Here is an 8,436-nt window from a genome sequence, read left to right as displayed (position 1 = left end):
TCAAGTGTTTAAAGTATATGAGGGAAAAGGTGCAGTAGAATAGGTATTTAGAATTATGTTGGTGATCTTTATAAACCGTACACTCAAACGCTTAAATAATGGCATATGTAAACAGTGAAACACAGTACAGTTAAACACATACACGCATGTACAACACAACCATTATTTATGGTTTACCATTTTATTTACTGCGGTATTCCACAGTTGTTTGTTTTCTGCATAATACTGTATGTAGAATGTTATGTTTTCTTTAATCATACTCTAGGATGAAAAACTGCTGTATATTATAAATGAGATTTTATCTCACATCTTTTAAACTTTTAAAGGTTTTATACAGTTCAACTTTACTGGCACATCACAGGTTTGCAGGTGTCAACAAAAGTGGTACAAGCTCTGTCGTAAGTTTCAAGACAGATGGAATGAGATAAAGGAACAGAAAAACAGGTCACATAAGGTGTGTGATTAAAATAGCACTGGGATCCTCAGCACCTGAGCTGAGGTGATCAAGCACCCTATAAAAACAGTGTATTTGTCTGTGTCCCACCATTATAGCACTGACAAAGGTCCTGGGAGTACTGAAACGTTTGCTTTTTAATCCACTGAGCACCGAGCACATTATGGGCATCTCAAAATAAAGAAAAATATATTTTCTTTAAGTCTTGTCTAAGGAGTTTTCCTTAACCTCCATGCAGTGAGCGAGTCTCCTTCTGTCAGTTCACACATGGAATAGAGCATGCACGTAAGAGAATACTTACTCATACTTAAGTTAAGTATATAAGTTTAATAAAAAGTAAACTTGAACAAAAGTTAATGTACTCTAATCATTATGCAGAATGTCCCATTTCACAAGTTTTCAGATGTATAGAAATCTTTCGAAAATAGCAGATCTACAAGCTTACAATAAGTACCAAAAAACATAATAATATGTTTCTATGTTGTCCTTTGCTGTATTGGTATGTAGGGTGACCATATTCTGAATTCCCCAAAAGAGGACACCTAACGCATGCACGCGCACTCATGCACGCGCACTCATGCACGTGCGTGCATGAGTGCTGTGCGCGATAAATTTTCGGGTTTGGTCGGGTTTCTTTTTTTTTTTGTCACCTAAATTCGGTTCATTTGGTTCCAGAACACATATTGACAGGTTTAACGTGTCAGGTTTTTTTTTTTTTTTTCATCCTTCCCCCCCTTTTGCCTGAGGGGGGGGGGCGGTAGGGGGTGCGGACAGCGGACGGTACCTGGGGGGAGGGGGGCGGTAGGGGGTGCGGTACCTGGGGGGAGGGGGGCGGCCGCACCTCTACTTCCCGCAGTACTGTGCATGTGTTCCGTGCGGGGTTTTTTGGTACCTTAATTCGGTTAATTCTGGGCCTCTTTGAGGTACTGAAAAATACCCAAAGATAGTCAAAGAAGTTGCATTATAAATAATATATTTATTTATTTAAACTTTAAAGTATGTCTCCTCTGTTTGTTTCAGATAACAAAATAATCTACACACTTCCGGCTGGGGCAGACTTCATCATGTGTTACTCCGTGGCTGAAGGTGAGGCTGGTTTGGCTGGGATAAAACACAGGAATAGTGGCCATCTCTATATTAATGGCTCTGCTAGAGTGATTGGTTTGTATTTCAATTGTTTTGAAAGTATTTCTTCCCACAATATACATTTTTCTGAGCAAGCACAATTAATTACTTTTCTCGCCAAATTTATATTAGTGGAGAACAGATCAATGGGTACACAATTTGTTCAGTCATCCAGATTGTCCTGTCCACTCTGTTTGTTCAGGATACGTTTCCTACCGGGAGGAAACAAATGGCTCTTGGTACATCCAGGATCTGACTGCTGCTCTGCGGAAGTTCGGAGAAACCATAGAGTTCACAGAGCTTCTTACTCTGGTCAACAGACGAGTTTCCATGAGGAGTGGTATGAATTGCAAAGACCAGGATGCAATTGGGAAGAAACAAGTTCCCTGCTTCAACTCCGTGCTCACAAAGAAACTCTACTTCCGACCCCAAAAATGTAAAGATTGATCCCTTTGTATAACTTTCTTTCAAAATTTGTCAGACAATTGATACAAAATTAGCAGGCCATTTTGTCTGCAAAATTGGGCCTGTCTTTTTGCTCATGGAAATTCATGCTCGTGTTTTGCAGCAGTTTGCTTTTCAAAAATTAACTATGTACTGTATGTATATTTTCATACGTTTCTCAACAAAGAATTATCATGGTTAAATACCTCAGGCAGGAAAATGACAGCCTAGAAACACTACCAGCTGTGTCAATGCATCTATGTATGACTCAGGAGGGACTATCAGTCATAATGACTGTATGATATGCTATATGGTGCAATAGCTGAAATTGTGCTTCATTGTTTCAGTTTGAGCCCCACTAGTAACAAGGCTAGGATTGCGGTGTCTGTCCATCCATCCACGCATCTGTCTTACACTTTGGTCCCAAACAACATAGTTATCAAACGCCAGATTTTGCTGTCCAGCTTCACGAACCCCATGATGGCCTCTACAGACTTTGGTGACCCTATGGCCTTTCCTTTAGCACCACCATCAGATCAAATGTCATATTGCACATGCAAAATCTCACAATTTCATTGGCTGATTTCCATTAAACTTAATGTGCTCAGCCAGGATGAAGCTTACTGATTTGTGTTTCACCATGGCCTATCCATGTGTGCCACACTTAGGTGACATTTAAGCCAAAATGTGCAGGTTCACACAAGTTATCTTAAATTGTAATGGGTAGATTGCCATGGAATTGTTGAGTACATTCATGCTCCCTGGAGAAAGACCCCTAAATATTTGCATGACCACATTGCATTTAATTTACCTCAACCCTCAGGCCAAAACTTCAGCTATCACATAATCCAATAGGCAGATTGCAGGGTGAACTCTACTGATCTTTCCTCTAGCAGCACAGCTTTAGTGGATACCAACAGGGCTTTTAGACCGTTACTCTGTACTGTAAAAGTGTCTACTCTAAGCATAGATCGATTATGATAATGTGCACATTTGTAATCCAAATATCTAAAGCATCCATTTACCACTACCAAGTAGAGTCGTGTCATTTATAAACCTCAGCAACAATAACATAAACTGTGTGAAGAGAAGATGCTAAATGTTAATTCTGTGAACTAAGTTGTAACCAGTATGTATGTTTTTGAGGTGCAGTGAATAACACAAGGATCAATATGTCACCAGTGGGAGAAAAACTTTAACTTAAGAAAAAGATGTGTTGGTTGATTTTTCATAATACCACTTCAACAACTGAGGGGTAAAACTATCCTACATTAAGTAACGTTGTTAACTTAGGAATTTATGCAAAATCTGCAATAAGGAGCCCAAGCTAACAGTCGGAACCAGGACCTTGACCAAGTATATTTAATACACGTGAGAGTTATTAAAAGTATGTTTCAATAAAAGAGACGACAACGACTTTTCAAAGAAGGGGTTCTTATTCCAATTAACTTAGAACTGACAATTATTAAGTTTGCACAAACAGTTTAGACGGGAGGCTCTACAAACAGAGGTCTAAAGTCTGTAATCAAAATGTCGCAACTGCCTACAGTCAGGCAGATCTCCTAATATTAAAGGGATTGTTTAGTTTAACTGTTCATCACAATCAGCATGTTGACGTCTGGTGACTTCAGACCCCCACCACCGGAGGGTCCAGGCTTAAGGTCTTCTGAACCATATCTCCTATGATTCGTGGCAAAAGTCTTGATAGCAGTCTTCAGGAATGGTAACATTTCAGTTCTCATAGTTGGTTAGACGAAACTCCAGGTGCCAGACCGATCCATTGCCAGACGAATCCACAACATGTCTCTGCAGTATACAGTTCACGGACATACTGTGCTTGTGTGTCAAATGGGGTGGGCCTTCTCTGTATCTACGTGACTGTTAAACACCATACAATATGTATGTCCTATACCATAAAATCATTTACAAACAGACAAGAAAATATTTCATCAAACGTTTGCATTTGAATATTTGTTGAAATAATTTCTGATTTTAATAAACCATATGGAAGTGTGTTCTTTTTAATTTGTCATTGCATCAAGAAAACACCATATGAAAGTCATGAAATGTCCAAGACTGCGGCTAATGTTTGGCCTGCAAGAAGTTCAGGCAAGATGCTGAATACTCTATGGATTACATAACTGTGACATGTTAAACAGCTGATCTGTTTGGTAGACCATTTAAACTACTCTACTCATTATCCCTGTGTTACTCCTCAGGCTGTGTTTCTTTGCTCCCACCATCACTATTCTATGTCTCCCTGCACTGAAATGGCTGTCTTCCAATTATACTGTGCAGGGAGCAATATGTAACAGAGCCTGAATGACAAGATTAGGTATAATATTCACACCTTTATTTACATTATAAATAACACATGTTTTCTCCATCTCCTTTGCCTGTCTCCCTCTGCCCCAAATTTTGTTTTGGCATTTAGGTGTTTTATCTCTCCCTGCAAAACCACATGATGAAATAGAATGTACATGTTACAATTATGTACATGTTTGAAAAACTTACTTTAATAATGTCTCAAAAGCATGAACATCCAATTTTGTCACTACCGAAACAATGATGTCACTACCGAAACGTGAGCATAATGTTTCGGTAGTGACTGTTTTGGTAGTGACAATTTTAGCTAGTTTTTAGCTTAACTCAACAATGCTATGCAAGACATGGCTTGCAAACACAGCTTTGAGCAGTTGTACATGGATAAAAAACATCACATTTGAAGTAAAACCCCAAAGGAGTTTATAATTGCAGAAATGATGTGTTCGGTAGTGACAATCCTTAAAAATACACACTGATTTTCAGACTTTGGAAGACATTTACTTCTGACTGAAGTAAACTAGCTAGGTGGCCATGATGAACAGGAAGTCTATGTCATTTCTTGGTGAAAAGTGTGGGAGTGTGGCTAAAACCAGGCTCCACCTATGGACTACAACTCCTTGTGTTTCGGTAGTGACATGAAAACATGGGACAGCTTTTTTTGATATAATGTTTTTTAATTTAAAATCAATCTTAATATTTCAACTTCCCTTTAAGATAAATATAAAGGATGTATTTAAAAACAAAATGTAATAAATTGACAAAAATCATTTAGCTGTGTGCTGAAAATAGCCGAGGCCCAATTACATCTGTATATTGCAGCAAAAGAAATGTCTTCAAGAATGTATTTGAGAACCACACATCTAGTTCGACTGTAAGAAGTGATATGCTCTAATCAAGAGCACAGCACAGTGTTTTTTTTCACATACAGTATACTGTAGATATGTTCATATTCTGGTGATGGATTGTGCCCTGTACTTAGGCTTTTTTTTCTTCATAAATGTGTGCCTATATATTTAGTCATCGTTCATATATACACTATGCTGTCCAGGTCAGTTCAAGTGCTGATGGCTAGGTCAGACTCCTACTTTATTACTTATTTCCCCCTTATTTGTATTTGATTCTAAGTTGTAATATTGTTCATGCCTACTGCAGTGCTGCTATTACACCTACATTCACCATGGGGATCAATAAAGACTGATCTATTAATGTCTTTAATGTTTTCTTTTATGGATTTCTTTCCTATTATTACTTAACCCTGGCCACATGCAGCCCAGTGGTTCCTCTTCAGTCTTCCAACCTGTGTTTTATCTCCTGATTATCAGTAATTAGGTGGACATACTGTATATGAATGAATGTCTCCAAAACTCTGTTTGAAGAGCTCATGAAGACTCAACATGCATCCAAATGTCATTAATATAATTATTTGATTGCGTTATATCTATGTGTTAAATATAACCTACCAGGACCTCTAGTACTGCTGGTTTTATATCCTACCAGGACCTCTAGTACTGCTGGTTTTATATCCTACCAGGACCTCTAGAACTGCTGGTTTTATATCCTACCAGGAATTTTAGTGCTTTCTACTTTTAGTACTTTAAGTACATTTTGATATCGATAATGATGTACTTTTACTCAAGTACATTTTGAATTCCAGACTTTTACAGAGTATTTCTACATTGCAGTATTGATACTTTTACTTAAGTATGTACCTTTTCCACCACTGCATATAAGAACAAAAAATATATAACGTATATCAATTTCATATTAAATGTCTCATTATATCCAAGATGTTTGAGCCTTCTGGACAAACCTCATCTCTATTATACTAAACAAGCCCAAACCCTGAATGTGAGCCATAATGTTTGAATTATCCTCTGTAATGAGAAGTTAAATGAAGTCTTGAAAAGAATCCTAGCTTTTATGAAAGCCATACTTTCACGTTGGATAGATTTAGATACAGATTTATCCACATGCATTGTTTTCTATTCAGTTCACGCATTGGAATTATATTCCAGCTGCAAGATTGGTGTGATGATTAACATGAATGGGTGCAAGAATTTAGAATTAATCAGAGCAAGATTGTTCTGATTAATATGTCTTCCGTATGGGTTGAGTGTCTTGCTCAATAACACTTGTACTCTAACCCAGGGAGCTGGGGATCGAACCGTGAACCTTGTGATTCCCAGCTGACCACTCTACCTCCTGAGTCACTGACTCCAGTGAACAAACACACTGGTTCTCAAAGTGGGGTTTTGGGACCCCCAGTGGTCCGGGGGGGGTTCCAGCCAAGATCCCCAGAATTTATACTTTGGCCATTTCGAAAATAGCCGACACTCGCTTGTAGATCTATTAAAATAATAATCCTAATGATAGTAATAGATTACAAATTATTTTTAAATAATTGTGTAAATGTCTAACAACACGAAACTCTTTTCAAATAAGGGTCAGTGGCCAAATACATATTTAATGTGGGGGGGTCCTTCCTTTGACATGAACATGTTTGAGAACCACTGAATAAATGAACAGGTTCTCAAGTTTGGGATTTATTTGTATGAATCCTGATTATTATTTTTTATTACGAGGAATAAATATTGTTGAAACATTGTTGATATGATAAATAATATGTATTTCATGGAACTGTTTTGTATTTACATGGTTTGTGTCCGGAACCATGATGACTGCGTGTGTTGTCAGGACCAGTGTTGCCATGTCCGCTTATTATAAGCGACTTTGGGCTTGTTTCTGTGTTGCGGTTTGTGGGTCTTTGTTTCTAAAGTGTAGTCGTTTGTTCTGTTTAAGGAAATAGGTAGCTGATATATTGCACTTTTACCTTAGCGCTAGGTATACTCTTGGTTGCTTGTTTTTGCAGCAAATGCACTAAAGACTTCTGGTGATTAGTAGTTTTCGTTCCCTACCTATGTTGAATACACTTATTGTAAGTCGCTTTGGATAAAAGCGTCTGCTAAATGACTGTAATGTAATGTAATGTAATGTAATGTAATGTTTATTTGACCTTGTTTCTAACGTGTAGTTGATTATTTGGGCTTGTTTCTAGCGTGCAGTTGATTATTTGGGCTTAATTTCAAATGTTGTTTATTATTTAAACCAGTGGTTCTCAAACATTTACATGTCAAGGACTCCCACGTTAATATGTATTTGTCCCCTAACCCCCATCTGAAAATGTTTTGTGCCAGGGAGCTGTGTATCAGATTTGTGTTGTAATGTTCAAAAATATTCCAAATATTCCACAAATGTTTTAATTTATTTTTTAATAGCAGATCTACAAGCTCACAACGCTTCGCATCGCGATAAGTTGTGAGCTTGTAGATCTGCTATTTTCAATGTATACAATATATAGGTTGAAAGTGCTCAGTTAGGCGCACTGAATTGCTTCTTTTGGGCTTGTTTTTATATACCTGGTTGCTTGTTTCTCTCGCACAACGTGGCAACACTGGTCAGGACACATTTAGTGGTTACACCTCCTCCCCTTGAAGTTGACAAGCGGCGTTTGTTTTGCTTGGAGTTGAAACGTTTAAAAGCCAATATTTCGATGTTTATTTAATTAACATCATTTATAATAACAAAGTCATTGCAGTTTTTTTGGAGCGGCTGTCGTGATTCACACTTGTGAGGACGAGGTATGTTTATTTGAGCTGAGCAGTTTTTATACATTAACGTGATCCATGCTTTCCTAAACCAATATTTCTTCAAATAATGAAGAAACTCATAAAAGACACGTTTACTTGTAGCTCATTTCAACAAGGCAATTCAATGTACTTTATATAAATGATTACGAAAAAATTAACAAATTTACAGGACATTTGAATTCAGTAAAAGTTAAAAAGTTAAACTATCAGGAGGAGGACCATAGCCCTGAAACATGACCGTCATATCATGGCGTCATGGCGCAACTTGTACCTGGTTTTGGCACTTTCTCCATTTACAACCCGTACATATACATAAACGATCAGATTTCAAATATAACGTGCTGACCCCATAGCCATGGATGTAACAAGTTAAAACGCCTGGGTCTAAGTACCCGTCTCTCCCGTATTGTTCAATAAAAAGCGTTTTAATCCTATCGGTGG

Source organism: Gymnoscopelus braueri (assembly GCF_963280865.1).
Source record: "Gymnoscopelus braueri genome assembly, chromosome: 2".
NCBI lineage: Eukaryota > Metazoa > Chordata > Actinopteri > Myctophiformes > Myctophidae > Gymnoscopelus > Gymnoscopelus braueri.
The sequence above is the reverse complement of the archived record's forward strand: the minus strand, read 5'-3'. Positions refer to the sequence as shown.